This window comes from Coregonus clupeaformis, unplaced genomic scaffold, assembly GCF_020615455.1.
Source record: "Coregonus clupeaformis isolate EN_2021a unplaced genomic scaffold, ASM2061545v1 scaf1079, whole genome shotgun sequence".
Classification (NCBI taxonomy): domain Eukaryota; kingdom Metazoa; phylum Chordata; class Actinopteri; order Salmoniformes; family Salmonidae; genus Coregonus; species Coregonus clupeaformis.
The window spans coordinates 98,120-119,016 of record NW_025534533.1 but is presented as its reverse complement, the minus strand read 5'-3'; the positions used below and the strand labels follow the sequence as shown (position 1 = coordinate 119,016).

The 20,897-nt window shown below is 44.2% G+C and overlaps 1 pseudogene; it reads right to left on the bottom strand.

The window, feature by feature from the left end:
* Positions 1-20,175, bottom strand: part of LOC121562193 — a 50,622-nt pseudogene extending 30,447 nt beyond the window's left edge.
* Between the last annotated feature and the right edge of the window lie 722 nt (positions 20,176-20,897).

Below are 20,897 nucleotides of genomic sequence, written 5' to 3'. Positions count from 1 at the left end.
TCCCCTGACATAGTTTAGTAACACCAAGACACACCAAGAGGTATTTAGAGATGTTTCTCTGACATAGTTTAGTACCACCAAACACACACCAAGAGGTATTTAGAGATGTTTCCCTGACATAGTTTAGTAACACCAAGCACACACCAAGAGGTATTTAGAGATGTTACCCTGACATAGTTTAGTACCACCAAACACACACCAAGAGGTATTTAGAGATGTTTCTCTGACATAGTTTAGTACCACCAAGCACACACCAAGAGGTATTTAGAGATGTTTCCCTGACATAGTTTAGTAACACCAAGCACACACCAAGAGGTATTTAGAGATGTTTCCTGACATAGTTTAGTAACACCAAGCACACACCAAGAGGTATTTAGAGATGTTTCCTGACATAGTTTAGTAACACCAAGCACACACCAAGAGGTATTTAGAGATGTCCATAGTTTAGTACCACCAAACACACACCAAGAGGTATTTAGAGATGTTTCCCTGACATAGTTTAGTACCACCAAACACACACCAAGAGGTATTTAGAGATGTTTCCCTGACATAGTTTAGTAACACCAAGCACACACCAAGAGGTATTTAGAGATGTTTCCCTGACATAGTTTAGTACCACCAAACACACACCAAGAGGTATTTAGAGATGTTTCCCTGACATAGTTTAGTAACACCAAACACACACCAAGAGGTATTTAGAGATGTTTCCCTGACATAGTTTAGTAACACCAAACACACACCAAGAGGTATTTAGAGATGTTTCCCTGACATAGTTTAGTAACACCAAGCACACACCAAGAGGTATTTAGAGATGTTTCCCTGACATAGTTTAGTACCACCAAACACACACCAAGAGGTATTTAGAGATGTTTCCCTGACATAGTTTAGTAACAGCAGAGACACACCAAGAGGTATTTAGAGATGTTACCCTGACATAGTTTAGTAACACCAAACACACACCAAGAGGTATTTAGAGATGTTTCCCTGACATAGTTTAGTAACACCAAACCACACACCAAGAGGTATTTAGAGATGTTTCCCTGACATAGTTTAGTACCACCAAACACACACCAAGAGGTATTTAGAGATGTTTCCCTGACATAGTTTAGTAACACCAAGCACACACCAAGAGGTATTTAGAGGATGTTTCCTGACATAGTTTAGTACCACCAAACACACACCAAGAGGTATTTAGAGATGTTTCCCTGACATAGTTTAGTAACACCAAACACACACCAAGAGGTATTTAGAGATGTTTCCCTGACATAGTTTAGTAACACCAAACACACACCAAGAGGTATTTAGAGATGTTTCCCTGACATAGTTTAGTAACACCAAGCACACACCAAGAGGTATTTAGAGATGTTTCCCTGACATAGTTTAGTACCACCAAACACACACAAGAGGTATTTAGAGATGTTTCCCTGACATAGTTTAGTAACAGCAGAGACACACCAAGAGGTATTTAGAGATGTTACCCTGACATAGTTTAGTAACACCAAAGCACACACCAAGAGGTATTTAGAGATGTTTCCTGACATAGTTTAGTAACACCAAACACACACCAAGAGGTATTTAGAGATGTTTCCCTGACATAGTTTTAGTAACACCAAACACACACCAAGAGGTATTTAGAGATGTTTCCCTGACATAGTTTAGTAACACCAAACACACACCAAGAGGTATTTAGAGATGTTTCCCTGTACATAGTTTAGTAACACCAAACACACACCAAGAGGTATTTAGAGATGTTTCCCTGACATAGTTTAGTAACACCAAACACACACCAAGAGGTATTTAGAGATGTTTCCCTGACATAGTTTAGTAACACCAAGCACACACCAAGAGGTATTTAGAGATGTTACCTGACATAGTTTAGTAACACCAAACACACACCAAGAGGTATTTAGAGATGTTTCCCTGACATAGTTTAGTAACACCAAACACACACCAAGAGGTATTTAGAGATGGAGATGTTTCCCTGACATAATTTAGTAACACCAAACACACACCAAGAGGTATTTAGAGATGTTTCCCTGACATAGTTTAGTAACACCAAACACACACCAAGAGGTATTTAGAGATGTTACCCTGACATAATTTAGTAACAGCAGAGACACACCAAGAGGTATTTAGAGATGTTACCCTGACATAGTTTAGTAACAGCAGAGACACACCAAGAGGTATTTAGAGATGTTTCCCTGACATAGTTTAGTAACACCAAACACACACCAAAGAGGTATTTAGAGATGTTACCCTGACATAGTTTAGTAACAGCAGAGACACACCAAGAGGTATTTAGAGATGTTACCCTGACATAGTTTAGTAACAGCAGAGACACACCAAGAGGTATTTAGAGATGTTTCCCTGACATAGTTTAGTAACACCAAACACACACCAAGAGGTATTTAGAGATGTTTCCCTGACATAGTTTAGTAACACCAAACACACACCAAGAGGTATTTAGAGATGTTTCCCTGACATAGTTTAGTACCACCAAACACACACCAAGAGGTATTTAGAGATGTTTCCCTGACATAGTTTAGTAACACCAAGCACACACCAAGAGGTATTTAGAGATGTTTCCCTGACATAGTTTAGTAACACCAAACACACACCAAGAGGTATTTAGAGATGTTTCTCTGACTAGTTTAGTAACACCAAACACACACCAAGAGGTATTTAGAGATGTTTCCCTGACATAGTTTAGTAACAGCAGAGACACACCAAGAGGTATTTAGAGATGTTTCCCTGACATAGTTTAGTAACACCAAACAGACACCAAGAGGTATTTAGAGATGTTTCCTGACATAGTTTAGTAACACCAAACACACACCAAGAGGTATTTAGAGATGTTTCCCTGACATAGTTTAGTAACACCAAACACACACCAAGAGGTATTTAGAGATGTTTCCCTGACATAGTTTAGTAACACCAAACACACACCAAGAGGTATTTAGAGATGTTTCCCTGACATAGTTTAGTAACACCAAACACACACCAAGAGGTATTTAGAGATGTTTCCCTGACATAGTTTAGTAACACCAAACACACACCAAGAGGTATTTAGAGATGTTTCCTGACATAGTTTAGTAACACCAAACACACACCAAGAGGTATTTAGAGATGTTTCCTGACATAGTTTAGTAACACCAAACACACACCAAGAGGTATTTAGAGATGTTTCCCTGACATAGTTTAGTAACACCAAGCACACACCAAGAGGTATTTAGAGATGTTTCCCTGACATAGTTTAGTAACACCAAGCACACACCAAGAGGTATTTAGAGATGTTTCCCTGACATAGTTTAGTACCACCAAACACACACCAAGAGGTATTTAGAGATGTTTCCCTGACATAGTTTAGTAACACCAAACACACACCAAGAGGTATTTAGAGATGTTTCCTGACATAGTTTAGTAACACCAAACACACACCAAGAGGTATTTAGAGATGTTTCCCTGACATAGTTTAGTAACACCAAACACACACCAAGAGGTATTTAGAGATGTTTCCCCTGACATAGTTTAGTAACACCAAACACACACCAAGAGGTATTTAGAGATGTTTCCCTGACATAGTTTAGTAACACCAAACACACACCAAGAGGTATTTAGAGATGTTTCCCTGACATAGTTTAGTAACACCAAACACACACCAAGAGGTATTTAGAGATGTTTCCCTGACATAGTTTAGTAACACCAAACACACACCAAGAGGTATTTAGAGATGTTTCCCTGACATAGTTTAGTAACACAAACACACACCAAGAGGTATTTAGAGATGTTTCCCTGACATAGTTTAGTAACACCAAACACACACCAAGAGGTATTTAGAGATGTTTCCCTGACATAGTTTAGTAACACCAAACACACACCAAGAGGTATTTAGAGATGTTTCCCTGACATAGTTTAGTACCACCAAACACACACCAAGAGGTATTTAGAGATGTTTCCCTGACATAGTTTAGTAACAGCAGAGACACACCAAGAGGTATTTAGAGATGTTTCCCTGACATAGTTTAGTACCACCAAACACACACCAAGAGGTATTTAGAGATGTTTCCCTGACATAGTTTAGTACCACAAACACACACCAAGGGTATTTAACAGCAGGTGTACCTGTAGAGAGGTCATACAGGGTGGTAACAGCAGTGATGAACTGGCAGCAGAATGGAGGAGAGGAACAGCTGATGTTGTTGAGGGTTGGAACCATGGAACCAGGACACAGGGAACAGTAGTCGTCCACCAGCACTCTGGCTAGTCTGATACAGTAGACGGGATGGACCGCTGGAGACACAAACACACACACTAAAAAGGTCCAATGCAGACATTTCATCTCACTATCAAATCATTTCTGGGGAACAATGAAGTACCTTACTGCGATTGGTTTACATTAAAATGGTCAAAAATAATTAAAAATAGCTTCTTAGCAAAGAGCAATTTCTCAAGCAAGAATTTAGCTAGAGGTGAAAACCAAAAACGATCTGTTATTAACAGAGATTTGGAAAACTCCATCCCACCAAAAAGGCTGAAATTTCAGGCTCTTTTCAAACAGCTCTTACACTAAAATGGCATTATCTTAATTTTCACAGTATTATATAGTGTGGAAATATATACACTGAGTGCACAAAAGATTAGGTACACCTGCTCTTTCCATGACATAGACTGACCAGGTGAACGCTATGATCCCTTATTGATGTCACTTGTTAAATCCACTTCAATCAGTGTAGATGAAGGGGAGGAGACAGGTTAAAGAAGGATTTTAAGCCTAGAGACAATTGAGACATGGAATGTGTATGTGATGGAAATAAACATGCCACATTGGCTTCAGAGACCGGCAGAAACCGTTCCGTTGGTAGTGCTAGCTGCTGTTAACCTCTACCAGGATGTCGTCTCTGGTTTGGAATCTGAATTTAGAGAACTGAATCTGAATGCATCTGAGAAGGTAAATATATACAAACTTTGGTAAACTTGAAATGATAGTTTGTAAACTTGATACACAGACAATGAATGAATGTAATATCCACCACATTGAAACTGTATATATATAAATATTCAATTTGAATATTCAATTCAATTGATTTATTTGTATTTTTATGAATGCTATATTCATTCAATTCGGTTTCAAACCAGGAAATACAAGTTACGTTTATATGCATAACAAATACAAAAAATACTGAATTTGACTTCAATAGGTCTTAATGAATAAACCGTCACACTAAGAGTGTTGGATTGGCCTGCTGGGGTGGGCGGGCAAGGAGACCCCCAGCTCTGCTAAATCCATTGACCTGCCGTTTAAGGGATCGTTAAATAAATTGATCACCTCTTGAAGAGTATAGTCAGAACTACACATTCCAGATGATTCCATGATTATTGAATGAAAACGTGGGGGTTTGGCCTCTGGGCTGGCCTTAGGGAAAGTGTGCTAAATCCCACCCACCTGAACGATCTTCATTGTGAGAGGAAGTTCTCTAGCTGCCAGACAGCTGACAGCCAACACTGATAAGAGGAAGTTCTCTAGCTGCCAGACAGCTGACAGCCAACACTGATAAGAGGAAGTTCTCTAGCTGCCAGACAGCTGACAGCCAACACTGATAAGAGGAAGTTCTCTAGCAGCCAGACAGCTGACAGCCAACACTGATAAGAGGAAGTTCTCTAGCAGCCAGACAGCTGACAGCCAACACTGATAAGAGGAAGTTCTCTAGCTGCCAGACAGCTGACAGCCAACACTGATAAGAGGCAGTCACATAAATGGCCAACGTTCTCCTGTTCAGGTCAGTGTTGACATTGTTACCTTTATAACCAAGTTAACCTGCTACCTACTTGCTATCTATCGTTAGCTCCTAACCTCTGTGTGTTCCACAATGTGGCTATAAGCCAACGTTAGCTAGCTAGCTAGCTTGCATCTTGTATTCAGATTATTAGTAAGTAGAAAACAAACGTTAGCTAGCTAGCTACATTGTCTAAAATGCATGAACCTCACAAGATGCCCTAATGTTTTGTTTCACGTGATAGGCTACATTGATTGATGGACCACGTCAATACGGCTAGCCAGGTAATAACAGGTCAATACGGCTAGCCAGGTAATAGCAGGTCAATACGGCTAGCCAGGTAATAGCAGGTCAATACGGCTAGCCAGGTAATAACAGGTCAATACGGCTAGCCAGGTAATAGCAGGTCAATACGCCTAGCCAGGTAATAGCAGGTCAATACGGCTAGCCAGGTAATAACAGGTCAATACGGCTAGCCAGGTAATAACAGGTCAACACGGCTAGCCAGGTAATAACAGGTCAATACGGCTAGCCAGGTAATAGCAGGTCAACACGGCTAGCCAGATAATAGCAGTAGTCAATACTAGCCAGCCAGGTAATAGCAGGTCAATACGGCTAGCCAGGTAATAGCAGGTCAATACGGCTAGCCAGGTAATAGCAGGTCAATACACTGGCTAGCCAGGTAATAGCAGGTCAACACGGCTAGCCAGATAATAGCAGGTCAATACGGCTAGCCAGGTAATAGCAGGTCAACACGGCTAGCCAGATAATAGCAGGTCAATACGGCTAGCCAGGTAATAACAGGTCAATACGGCTAGCCAGGTAATAGCAGGTCAACACGGCTAGCCAGATAATAGCAGGTCAATCACGGCTAGCCAGGTAATGCAGGTCAATACGGCAGCCAGGTAATAGCAGGGTCAATACGGCTAGCCAGGTAATAGCAGGTCAATACGGCTAGCCAGGTAATAGCAGGTCAATACGGCTAGCCAGGTAATAGCAGGTCAATACGGCTAGCCAGGTAATAACAGGTCAACCGGCTAGCCAGGTAAGTTAGCAGGTCAATACGGCTAGCTAGGTAATAGCTAGAGTCAATACGGCTAGCCAGGTAATAACAGGTCAATACGGCTAGCCAGGTAATAGCAGGTCAATACGGCTAGCCAGGTAATAGCAGGTCAATACGGCTAGCCAGGTAATAGCAGGTCATCACGGCTGGCCAGGTAATAGCAGGTCAATACGCTAGCCAGGTAATAGCAGGTCAATACGGCTAGCCAGGTAATAGCAGGTCAATACGGCTAGCCAGGTAATAGCAGGTCAATACGGCTAGCCAGGTAATAGCAGGTCAATACGGCTAGCCAGGTAATAGCAGGTCAATTCGGCTAGCCAGGTAATAGCAGGTCAATACGGCTAGCCAGGTAATAGCAGGTCAATACGGCTAGCTAGGTAATAGCAGGTCAATACGGCTAGCCAGGTAATAGCAGGTCACATACGGCTAGCCAGGTAATAACAGGTCATTACGGCTAGCTCAGTAATAACAGGTCATACGGCTCCCAGCCAGGTAATAACAGGTCAATACGGCTAGCCAGGTAATTACAGGTCAATACGTTCTAGCTAGGTAATAGCAGGTCAATACACCAGCTAGGTAATAGCAGTCAATACGGCTAGTTAACAAGCTAACTTTCAGGGGATAAACTAGATGGCTACTATCCAAAACAAATTGAATTGCTTCCATCTATAGTGGTTATGACAGTAACGTTAGTCTGACTGACAACTTTACCAGGACGAGGACTTGCCGATGTCAAGCTCTTTCTTCTGATGAAGCAAGCTAAATGACATGTAGCTAGCTAGCTAAGCAAACATGCCAAATGGATAGGCTACCCTCATGTATCTGAACCTACATGATCAATTGATGTTTACTGATCATGAAAAGCATGCAGTTACTTTCTGTATAACTGATGATGGAGCTAAATGTGGAATAATCTGAAATGTGTAGTTCTGACTATGCTCTTCAAGGTGATGATATTAAAACCAAATAGTTAACATTTATTTAACAATCCCTTGAAAACAGCAAGCAGTTGTCAATGGTTTTAGCAGAGCTGAGGGTTCTCCCTTGACCCCAGCAGCCAAATCGAACACTCCGCACTGCATTGGGATGTTTTATTGATAATAACCTATGGAATGAAATACAAACTTATGGAATTGAAATACAATTTGTTGGCACTGAAATCCCTCCATAGACTTGCCCCTGTCCATGTTAAGTGAAGGTACCACTGAAATCCCTCCATAGACTTGCCCTGTCCATGTTAAGTGAAGGTATCACTGAAATCCCTCCATAGACTTGCCCTGTCCATGTTAAGTGAAGGTGTGTGTTCTGAAATCCCTCCATAGACTTGCCCTGTCCATGTTAAGTGAAGGTACCACTGAAATCCCTCCATAGACTTGCCCTGTCCATGTTAAGTGAAGGTATCACTGAAATCCCTCCATAGACTTGCCCCTGTCCATGTTAAGTGAAGGTACCACTGAAATCCTCCATAGACTTGCACTGTCCATGTTAAGTGAAGGTATCACTGAAATCCCTCCATAGAATTGCCCTGTCCATGTTAAGTGAAGGTACCACTGAAATCCCTCCATAGACTTGCCCTGTCCATGTTAAGTGAAGGTGTGTGTTCTGAAATCCCTCCATAGACTTGCCCTGTCCATGTTAAGTGAAGGTACCACTGAAATCCCTCCATAGACTTGCCCTGTCCATGTTAAGTGAAGGTACCCTGAAATACCTCCATAGACTTGCCCTGTCCATGTTAAGTGAAGGTATCACTGAAATCCCTCCATAGACTTGCCCTGTCCATGTTAAGTGAAGGTATCACTGAAATCCCTCCATAGACTTGCCCTGTCCTGTTAAGTGAAGGTACCACTGAAATCCCTCCATAGACTTGCCCTGTCCATGTTAAGTGAGGGTGTGTGTTCTGGAAATCCCTCCATAGACTTGCCCTGTCCATGTTAAGTGAAGGTACCACTGAAATCCCTCCATAGACTTGCCCTGTCCATGTTAAGTGAAGGTACCACTGAAATCCCTCCATAGACTTGCCCTGTCCATGTTAAGTGAAGTTGTCACTGAAATCCCTCCATAGACTTGCCCTGTCCATGTTAAGTGAAGGTGTCACTGAAATCCCTCCATAGACTTGCCCTGTCCATGTTAAGTGAAGGTGTGTGTTCCTGAAATCCTCCATATACTTGCCCTGTCCATGTTAAGTGAAGGTGTGTGTTCTGAAATCCCTCATAGACTTGCCCTGTCCATGTTAAGTGAAGGTGTGTGTTCTGAAATCCCTCCATAGACTTGCCCTGTCCATGTTAAGTGAAGGTATCACTGAAATCCCTCCATAGACTTGACCTGTCCATGTTAAGTGAAGGTGTGTGTTCTGAAATCCCCTCCATAGACTTGCCCTGTCCATGTTAAGTGAAGGGTGTCACTGAAATCCCTCCATAGACTTTCCCTGTCCATGTTAAGTGAAGGTATCACTGAAATCCCTCCATAGACTTGCCCTGTCCATGTTAAGTGAAGGTATCACTGAAATCCCTCCATAGACTTGCCCTGTCCATGTTAAGTGAAGGTGTGTTTTGAAATCCCCTCCATAGACTTGCAATGTCCATGTTAAGTGAAGGTGTCACTCAAATCCCTCCATAGACTTGCCCTGTCCATGTTAAGTGAAGGTATCACTGAAATCCTCCATAGACTTGCCCTGTCCATGTTAAGTGAAGGTATCACTGAAATCCCTCCATAGACTTGCCCTGTCCATGTTAAGTGAAGGTGTCACTGAAATCCCCTCCATAGACTTTCCCTGTCCATGTTGAGTGAAGGTATCACTGAAATCCCTCCATAGACTTTCCCTGTCCATGTTGAGTGAAGGTGTCACTGAAATCCCCTCCATAGACTTGCCCTGTCCATGTTAAGTGAAGGTATCACTGAAATCCCTCCATAGACTTGCCCTGTCCATGTTAAGTGAAGGTGTCACTGAAATCCCCATAGACTTTCCCCTGTCCATGTTAAGTGAAGGTATCACTGAAATCCCTCCATAGACTTGCCCTGTCCATGTTAAGTGAAGGTATCACTGAAATCCCTCCATAGACTTGCCCTGTCCATGTTAAGTGAAGGTGTGTGTTCTGAAATCCCTCCATAGACTTGCCCTGTCCATGTTAAGTGAAGGTATCACTGAAATCCCTCCATAGACTTGCCCTGTCCATGTTAAGTGAAGGTATCACTGAAATCCCTCCATAGACTTGCCCTGTCCATGTTAAGTGAAGTTGTCACTGAAATCCCTCCATAGACTTGCCCCCTGTCCATGTTAAGTGAAGGTGTCACTGAAATCCCTCCATAGACTTGCCCTGTCCATGTTAAGTGAAGGTGTCACTGAAATCCCTCCATAGACTTGCCCTGTCCATGTTAAGTGAAGGTGTGTGTTCTGAAATCCCATCCATAGACTTGCCCTGTCCTTGTTAAGTGAAGGGTGTGTGTTCTGAAATCCCTCCATAGACTTGCCCTGTCCATGTTAAGTGAAGGTGTGTGTTCTGAAATCCCTCCATAGACTTGCCCTGTCCATGTTAGGTGAAGGTATCACTGAAATCCCTCCATAGACTTGCCCTGTCCATGTTAAGTGAAGGTACCACTGAAGTCCCTCCATAGACTTGCCCTGTCCATGTTAAGTAGAAGGTATCACTGAAATCCCTCCATAGACTTGACCTGTCCATGTTAAGTGAAGGTATCACTGAAATCCCTCCATAGACTTGCCCTGTCCATGTTAAGTGAAGGTACCACTGAAATCCCTCCATAGACTTGCCCTGTCCATGTTAAGTGAAGGTGTCACTGAAATCCCTCCATAGACTTGCCCTGTCCATGTTAAGTGAAGGTGTGTGTTCTGAAATCCGTCCATAGACTTGCCCTGTCCTTGTTAAGTGAAGGTGTGTGTTCTGAAATCCCTCCATAGACTTGCCCTGTCCATGTTAAGTGAAGGTATCACTGAAATCCCTCCATAGACTTGCCCTGTCCATGTTAAGTGAAGGTACCACTGAAATCCCTCCATAGACTTGCCCTGTCCATGTTAAGTGAAGGTGTGTGTTCTGAAATCCCTCCATAGACTTGCCCTGTCCATGTTAAGTGAAGGTGTGTGTTCTGAAATCCCTCCATAGACTTGCCCTGTCCATGTTAAGTGAAGGTGTGTGTTCTGAAATCCCTCCATAGACTTGCCCTGTCCATGTTAAGTGAAGGTATCACTGAAATCCCTCCATAGACTTGCCCTGTCCATGTTAAGTGAAGGTACCACTGAAATCCCTCCATAGACTTGCCCTGTCCATGTTAAGTGAAGGTGTGTGTTCTGAAATCCCTCCATAGACTTGCCCTGTCCATGTTAAGTGAAGGTATCACTGAAATCCCTCCATAGACTTGCCTTGTCCATGTTAAGTGAAGGTATCACTGAAATCCCTCCATAGACTTGCCCTGTCCATGTTAAGTGAAGTTGTCACTGAAATCCCTCCATAGACTTGCCCTGTCCATGTTAAGTGAAGGTGTCACTGAAATCCCTCCATAGACTTGCCCTGTCCATGTTAAGTGAAGGTGTGTGTTCTGAAATCCCTCCATAGACTTGCCCTGTCCATGTTAAGTGAAGGTGTGTGTTCTGAAATCCCTCCATAGACTTGCCCTTTCCATGTTAAGTGAAGGTGTCACTGAAATCCTCCATAGACTTGCCCTGTCCATGTTAAGTGAAGGTGTGTGTTCTGAAATCCCTCCATAGACTTGCCCTGTCCTTGTTAAGTGAAGGTGTGTGTTCTGAAATCCCCCCATAGACTTGCCCTGTCCATGTTAAGTGAAGGTGTGTGTTCTGAAATCCCTCCATAGACTTGCCCTGTCCATGTTAAGTGAAGGTATCACTGAAATCCCTCCATAGACTTGCCCTGTCCATGTTAAGTGAAGGTACCACTGAAATCCCTCCATAGACTTGCCCTGTCCATGTTAAGTGAAGGTATCACTGAAATCCCTCCATAGACTTGACCTGTCCATGTTAAGTGAAGGTATCACTGAAATCCCTCCATAGACTTGCCCTGTCCATGTTAAGTGAAGGTATCACTGAAATCCCTCCATAGACTTGACCTGTCCATGTTAAGTGAAGGTATCACTGAAATCCCTCCATAGACTTGACCTGTCCATGTTAAGTGAAGGTATCACTGAAATCCCTCCATAGACTTGCCCTGTCCATGTTAAGTGAAGGTGTATGTTCTGAAATCCCTCCATAGACTTGCCCTGTCCATGTTAAGTGAAGGTGTGTGTTCTGAAATCCCTCCATAGACTTGCCCTGTCCATGTTAAGTGAAGGTACCACTGAAATCCCTCCATAGACTTGCCCTGTCCATGTTAAGTGAAGGTACCACTGAAATCCCTCCATAGACTTGCCCTGTCCATGTTAAGTGAAGGTGTGTGTTCTGAAATCCCTCCATAGACTTGCCCTGTCCATGTTAAGTGAAGGTACCACTGAAATCCCTCCATAGACTTGCCCTGTCCATGTTAAGTGAAGGGTACCACTGAAATCCCTCCATAGACTTGCCCTGTCCATGTTAAGTGAAGGTACCACTGAAATCCCTCCATAGACTTGACCTGTCCATGTTAAGTGAAGGTACCACTGAAATCCCTCCATAGACTTGCCCTGTCCATGTTAAGTGAAGGTACCACTGAAATCCCTCCATAGACTTGCCCTGTCCATGTTAAGTGAAGGTATCACTGAAATCCCTCCATAGACTTGCCCTGTCCATGTTAAGTGAAGGTGTGTGTTCTGGAAATCCCTCCATAGACTTGCCCTGTCCATGTTAAGTGAAGGTACCACTGAAATCCCTCCATAGACTTGCCCTGTCCATGTTAAGTGAAGGTACCACTGAAATCCCTCCATAGACTTGCCCTGTCCATGTTAAGTGAAGGTGTGTGTTCTGAAATCCCTCCATAGACTTGCCCTGTCCATGTTAAGTGAAGGTACCACTGAAATCCCTCCATAGACTTGCCCTGTCCATGTGTTAAGTGAAGGTACCACTGAAATCCCTCCATAGACTTGCCCTGTCCATGTTAAGTGAAGGTACCACTGAAATCCCTCCATAGACTTGACCTGTCCATGTTAAGTGAAGGTACCACTGAAATCCTCCATAGACTTGCCCTGTCCATGTTAAGTGAAGGTACCACTGAAATCCCTCCATAGACTTGCCCTGTCCATGTTAAGTGAAGGTATCACTGAAATCCCTCCATAGACTTGCCCTATCCATGTTAAGTGAAGGTACCACTGAAATCCCTCTATAGAATTGCCCTGTCCATGTTAAGTTAAGGTGTGTGTTCTGAAATCCCTCTATAGACTTGCCCTGTCCATGTTAAGTGAAGGTACCACTGAAATCCCTCCATAGACTTGCCCTGTCCATGTTAAGTGAAGGTACCACTGAAATCCCTCCATAGACTTGACCTGTCCATGTTAAGTGAAGGTGTGTGTTCTGAAATCCCTCCATAGACTTGCCCTGTCCATCTTAAGTGAAGGTACCACTGAAATCCCTCCATAGACTTGCCCCTGTCCATGTTAAGTGAAGGTATCACTGAAATCTCTCCATAGACTTGCCCTGTCCATGTTAAGTGAAGGTACCACTGAAATCCCTCCATAGACTTGCCCTGTCCATGTTAAGTGAAGGTACCACTGAAATCCCTCCATAGACTTGCCCTGTCCATGTTAAGTGAAGGTGTGTGTTCTGAAATCCCTCCATAGACTTGCCCTGTCCATGTTAAGTGAAGGTACCACTGAAATCCCTCCATAGACTTGCCCTGTCCATGTTAAGTGAAGGTGTCACTGAAATCCCTCCATAGACTTGCCCTGTCCATGTTAAGTGAAGGTACCACTGAAATCCCTCCATAGACTTGCCCTGTCCATGTTAAGTGAAGGTGTGTGTTCTGAAATCCCTCCATAGACTTGCCCTGTCCTTGTTAAGTGAAGGTATCACTGAAATCCCTCCATAGACTTGCCCTGTCCATGTTAAGTGAAGGTACCACTGAAATCCCTCCATAGACTTGCCCTGTCCATGTTAAGTGAAGGTATCACTGAAATCCCTCCATAGACTTGCCCTGTCCATGTTAAGTGAAGGTACCACTGAAATCCCTCCATAGACTTGCCCTGTCCATGTTAAGTGAAGGTATCACTGAAATCCCTCCATAGACTTGCCCTGTCCATGTTAAGTGAAGGTACCACTGAAATCCCTCCATAGACTTGCCCTGTCCATGTTAAGTGAAGGTACCACTGAAATCCCTCCATAGACTTGCCCCTGTCCATGTTAAGTGAAGGTACCACTGAAATCCCTCCATAGACTTGCCCTGTCCATGTTAAGTGAAGGTGTGTGTTCTGAAATCCCTCCATAGACTTGACCTGTCCATGTTAAGTGAAGGTATCACTGAAATCCCCCTCCATAGACTTGCCCTGTCCATGTTAAGTGAAGGTGTGTGTTCTGAAATCCCTCCATAGACTTGCCCTGTCTATGTTAAGTGAAGGTATCACTGGAAATCCCTCCATAGACTTGCCCTGTCCATGTTAAGTGAAGGTATCACTGAAATCCCTCCATAGACTTGCCCTGTCCATGTTAAGTGAAGGTGTGTGTTCTGAAATCCCTCCATAGACTTGCCCTGTCCATGTTAAGTGAAGGTGTGTGTTCTGAAATCCCTCCATAGACTTGCCCTGTCCATGTTAAGTGAAGGTACCACTGAAATCCCTCCATAGACTTGCCCTGTCCATGTTAAGTGAAGGTACCACTGAAATCCCTCCATAGACTTGCCCCTGTCCATGTTAAGTGAAGGTGTGTTCTAACCTGTAACCAGGTAGCAGCACACTGCAGGATGGGGACCCTGCCCACAGCGATCGCCATGGAGACTAGCTTGCCCTAGCAGCCATGCGACTCTCGTCAGCCTGGTTACCTTGGCGACAGAAGGAGAAGTAAAACACAGCTTCAATAAAACTTGAACACAGAAGACACACACAGAAGACACACACACACTGAACAAATACACACACTGAAGACACACACACACTGAAGACACACACACACTGAAGACACACACACACACACACAGAAGACACACACACACACACACACACACTGAAGACACACACACACTGAAGACACACACACACACTGAAGACACACACACACTGAACAAATACACACACTGAAGACACACACACACAGAAGACACACACTGAAGACACACACACACACTGAAGACACACACTGAAGACACACACACACAGAAGACACACACTGAAGACACACACACACACTGAAGACACACAACACACACACACTGAAGACACACACACACTGAACAAATACACACACTGAAGACACACACACACTGAAGACACACACACACTGAAGACACACACACACACAGAAGACACACACACACTGAAGACACACACACACTGAAGACACACACACACTGAAGACACACACACACACTGAAGACACACACACACTGAAGACACACACACACTGAAGACACACACACACACTGAAGACACACACACACTGAAGACACACACACACACACACACACTGAAGACACACAGACACTGAAGACACACACTGAAGACAGACCCACACCTTGTAGAGTGAACAGGGCAGAGAAGATGAGTTGTCTCACAGCGTCTCGACTCTGTTCCTGGAAACAGCTGCACATGATCTCCAACAGCTGCAGCTCCTGTAACGCACTCATCCTCTACACACACAACCAAACAGTTATGAAACCATGGAGACAGGGCATACAGGCAACCTAAAGAGTGTGTGGTATGAAACCATGGAGACAGGGCATACAGGCAACCTAAAGAGTGTGTGGTATGAAACCATGGAGACAGGGCATAAAGGCAACCTAAAGAGTGTGTGGTATGAAACCATGGAGACAGGACATACAGGCAACCTAAAGAGTGTGTGGGATGAAACCATGGAGACAGGGCATACAGGCAACCTAAAGAGTGTGTGGTATGAAACCATGGAGACAGGGCATAAAGGCAACCTAAAGAGTGTGTGGTATGAAACCATGGAGACAGGACATAAAGGCAACCTAAAGAGTGTGTGGTATGAAACCATGGAGACAGGGCATAAAGGGCAACCTAAAGAGTGTGTGTATGAAACCATGGAGACAGGGCATACAGGCAACCTAAAGAGTGTGTGGTATGAAACCATGGAGACAGGGCATAAAGGCAACCTAAAGAGTGTGTGGTATGAAACCATGGAGACAGGGCATACAGGCAACCTAAAGAGTGTGTGGTATGAAACCATGGAGACAGGACATACAGGCAACCTAAAGAGTGTGTGGTATGAAACCATGGAGACAGGGCATAAAGGCAACCTAAAGAGTGTGTGGTATGAAACCATGGAGACAGGGCATACAGGCAACCTAAAGAGTGTGTGGTATGAAACCATGGAGACAGCACATACAGGCAACCTAGAGAGTGTGTGGTATGAAACCATGGAGACAGCACATACAGGAAACCTAAAGAGTGTGTGGTATGAAACCATGGAGACAGGACATACAGGCAACCTAAAGAGTGTGTGGTATGAAACCATGGAGACAGGGCATACAGGCAACCTAAAGAGTGTGTGGTATGAAACCATGGAGACAGGGCATAAAGGCAACCTAAAGAGTGTGTGGTATGAAACCATGGAGACAGGGCATACAGGCAACCTAAAGAGTGTGTGGTATGAAACCATGGAGACAGGGCATAAAGGCAACCTAAAGAGTGTGTGGTATGAAACCATGGAGACAGGACATAAAGGCAACCTAAAGAGTGTGTGGTATGAAACCATGGAGACAGCACATACAGGAAACCTAAAGAGTGTGTGGTATGAAACCATGGAGACAGGACATACAGGCAACCTAAAGAGTGTGTGGTATGAAACCATGGAGACAGGGCATACAGGCAACCTAAAGAGTGTGTGGTATGAAACCATGGAGACAGGACATACAGGCAACCTAAAGAGTGTGTGGTATGAAACCATGGAGACAGGGCATAAAGGCAACCTAAAGAGTGTGTGGTATGAAACCATGGAGACAGGGCATACAGGCAACCTAAAGAGTGTGTGGTATGAAACCATGGAGACAGGGCATACAGGCAACCTAAAGAGTGTGTGGTATGAAACCATGGAGACAGGTCATAAAGGCAACCTAAAGAGTGTGTGGTATGAAACCATGGAGACAGGGAATACAGGCAACCTAAAGAGTGTGTGGTATGAAACCATGGAGACAGGACATAAAGGCAACCTAAAGAGTGTGTGGTATGAAACCATGGAGACAGCACATACAGGCAACCTAAAGAGTGTGTGGTATGAAACCATGGAGACAGGACATACAGGCAACCTAAAGAGTGTGTGGTATGAAACCATGGAGACAGGGCATACAGGCAACCTAAAGAGTGTGTGGTATGAAACCATGGAGACAGGGCATACAGGCAACCTAAAGAGTGTGTGGTATGAAACCATGGAGACAGGGCATAAAGGCAACCTAAAGAGTGTGTGGTATGAAACCATGGAGACAGGGCATACAGGCAACCTAAAGAGTGTGTGGTATGAAACCATGGAGACAGGGCATACAGGCAACCTAAAGAGTGTGTGGTATGAAACCATGGAGACAGGGCATACAGGCAACCTAAAGAGTGTGTGGTATGAAACCATGGAGACAGGGCATACAGGCAACCTAAAGAGTGTGTGGTATGAAACCATGGAGACAGGGCATACAGGCAACCTAAAGAGTGTGTGGTATGAAACCATGGAGACAGGGCATACAGGCAACCTAAAGAGTGTGTGGTATGAAACCATGGAGACAGGGCATAAAGGAAACCTAAAGAGTGTGTGGTATGAAACCATGGAGACAGGGCATACAGGCAACCTAAAGAGTGTGTGGTATGAAACCATGGAGAGCAGGACATAAAGGTGGTACCCTGTGCAGTATAAACTCCTCCACCAGTTCCAGAGTGGGCGTGTCCACCGAGGGGGAGGGGCTATTCTGTACCTGCCCAGACAGGTAGATATCCAGATGGTACAGCACCTGAAACACACATTAATAAGCAATAACTAGGCTACCTCCAACTAACCACTAATCATTCCAACACAATAGCAGACTGCTGAATATCCAGACATGGTTGGAACCTCTTTAGCGGCGCTCAGGGCATCACGACGCAGCAACGACTGACGCATATCACTCATCATCAGGTCCCTGAAAAAACACATCAGAACACACAGTTAACGTTACACATCTAAACCCACACTCAACAGCATCTTCGCGAAACATGCCAGAATGATCAAACATAGCAAAGCCTAGCATTGATAAACTCGCTCTGGAACATGGCTTTAAAACTCCACTGGCTGCACCTAGCTAGCTACCTACTGTATCTGACTGCCATCACTCAGGGGAGCTGGTGCAGTGAACCAGAATCTGGCCTTACAGGACAAGTTGAACATGGCGGTTCTTCTTAATGCCCAGGAAGCAGCCATTCAACTTCCCATTGACCAGCTTTTCAAGCTTAATACTGAAGATACGGTCGGTAAACAACTGTAGTCATTAATGCAATCCCAAAAAGGTCTAAATAAAAAGGCAGTCCAACCAATATACAGACTCCTGATGTTGTGTCCCAAAACTACAGTACTCTCTGCCTAGCAAGCGAACCATGGAAGGAGGCTAACGGTACCTAGTTAGCTGCTTAACAAGCGAACCATGGAAGGAGGCTAACGGTACCTAGTTAGCTGCTTAACAAGCGAACCATGGAAGGTGGCTAACGGTTCCTAGTTAGCTGCTTAACAAGCGAACCATGGAAGGTGGCTAACGGTACCTAGTTAGCTGCTTAACAAGCGAACCATGGAAGGAGGCTAACGGTACCTAGTTAGCTGCTTAACAAGCGAACCATGGAAGGTGGCTAACGATACCTAGTTAGCTGCTTAACAAGCGAACCATGGAAGGAGGCTAACGGTACCTAGTTAGCTGCTTAACAAGCGAACCATGGAAGGAGGCTAACGGTACCTAGTTAGCTGCTTAACAAGCGAACCATGGAAGGAGGCTAACGGTACCTAGTTAGCTGCTTAACAAGCGAACCATGGAAGGAGGCTAACGGTACCTAGTTAGCTGCTTAACAAGCGAACCATGGAAGGAGGCTAACGGTACCTAGTTAGCTGCTTAACAAGCGAACCATGGGAGGCTAACGGTACCTAGTTAGCTGCTTAACAAGCGAACCATGGAAGGAGGCTAACGGTACCTAGTTAGCTGCTTAACAAGCGAACCATGGAAGGAGGCTAACGGTACCTAGTTAGCTGCTTAACAAGCGAACCATGGAAGGAGGCTAACGGTACCTAGTTAGCTGCTTAACAAGCGAACCATGGAAGGAGGCTAACGGTACCTAGTTAGCTGCTTAACAAGCGAACCATGGAAGGAGGCTAACGGTACCTAGTTAGCTGCTTAACAAGCAAACCATAGGAGGTTAACGTTAGCTAGCTAACTGCTTAACAAGCAAACCATAGGAGGTTAACGTTAGCTAGCTAGCTGCTTAACAAGCAAACCATAGGAGGTTACTTTAGCTAGCTAGCTGCTTAACAAGCAAACCATAGGAGGTTAACGTTAGCTAGCTAGCTGCTTAACAAGCAAACCATAGGAGGTTAACGTTAGCTAGCTGCTTAACAAGCAAACCATAGGAGGTTAACGTTAGCTAGCTGCCTAACAAGCAAACCATAGGAGGTTAACGTTAGCTAGCTGCTTAACAAGCAAACCATAGGAGGTTACTTTAGCTAGCTAGCTGCTTAACAAGCAAACCATAGGAGGTTAACGTTAGCTAGCTGCTTAACAAGCAAACCATAGGAGGTTAACGTTAGCTAGCTGCTTAACAAGCAAACCATAGGAGGTTAACGTTAGCTAGCTGCTTAACAAGCAAACCATAGGAGGTTAACGTTAGCTAGCTGCTTAACAAGAAAACCATAGGAGGTTAACGTTAGCTAGCTGCTTAACAAGCAAACCATAGGAGGTTACGTTAGCTAGCTGCTTAACAAGCAAACCATAGGAGGTTACTTTAGCTAGCTAGCTGCTTAACAAGCAAATCACGGAAAGAGGCTAGCTATGCTCGGTTTGTTTGTATCCCAGAAGCTAACTAACTAGCTAAGGTTGCTGTTGATTGCTATATTACAACGTAGCAAGGGTATGTGTAACTACCCGAGTCACGCAGTTAATATATAAACGCTTTCTTACCTTGAAAGAGAGATATTTGAAAACAACAGAGTGCATGCGCCACTGTTTACACTTTCAACAACGGAAGCCCATGAAGTACAAGCAGCAAGCGGAGGAGAGCTGGACCCTGTCCCCTAACCTAACCCCTAACCCATCCAACCGATAAACCCCATGAGGAGAACTGGACACTGTCCCTAACCCATCCAACCGATAAACCCCATGAGGAGAACTGGACACTGTCCCTAACCCATCCAACCGATAAACCCCATGAGGAGAGCTGGACCCTGTCCCTAACCCATCCAACCGATAAACCCCATGAGGAGAACTGGACCCTGTCCCTAACCTAACCCTAACCCATCCAACCGATAAACCCCATGAGGAGAACTGGACCCTGTCCCTAACCTAACCCATCCAACCGATAAACCCCATGAGGAGAACTGGACCCTGTCTGTCACAACGCGTTTGTTTCAGTTCTTCTTCTTTGATGGCATTTATCGGCATCCAACGTTTGTTTCTGTTAGTTGGTACTGAACCATAAAACACACCGAGTATGATGACAGATAGTTCTACATTTAAATTACTTTACCTCTAGTGGAGACTAATATGCTGCTAGCTGCTTAACCTAATGGATATATGGGTTTATCTCAAATCAAATCAAATTTTATTGGTCCATACATATATTTAGCAGATGTTATTGCTGGTGTAGGGAAATACTTGTGTTCATAACTCCAACAGTGCAGTAGTATCTAACAATTCACAACAATACACACTAATAGTCTGAGGCCAGCGCTCTCCTCCCTCTCTCTCCTCTCTGTTCATCTCCTCTCATATGTGAGAGCATCGTCTGCTAGGAATCAGCTCTCAGTT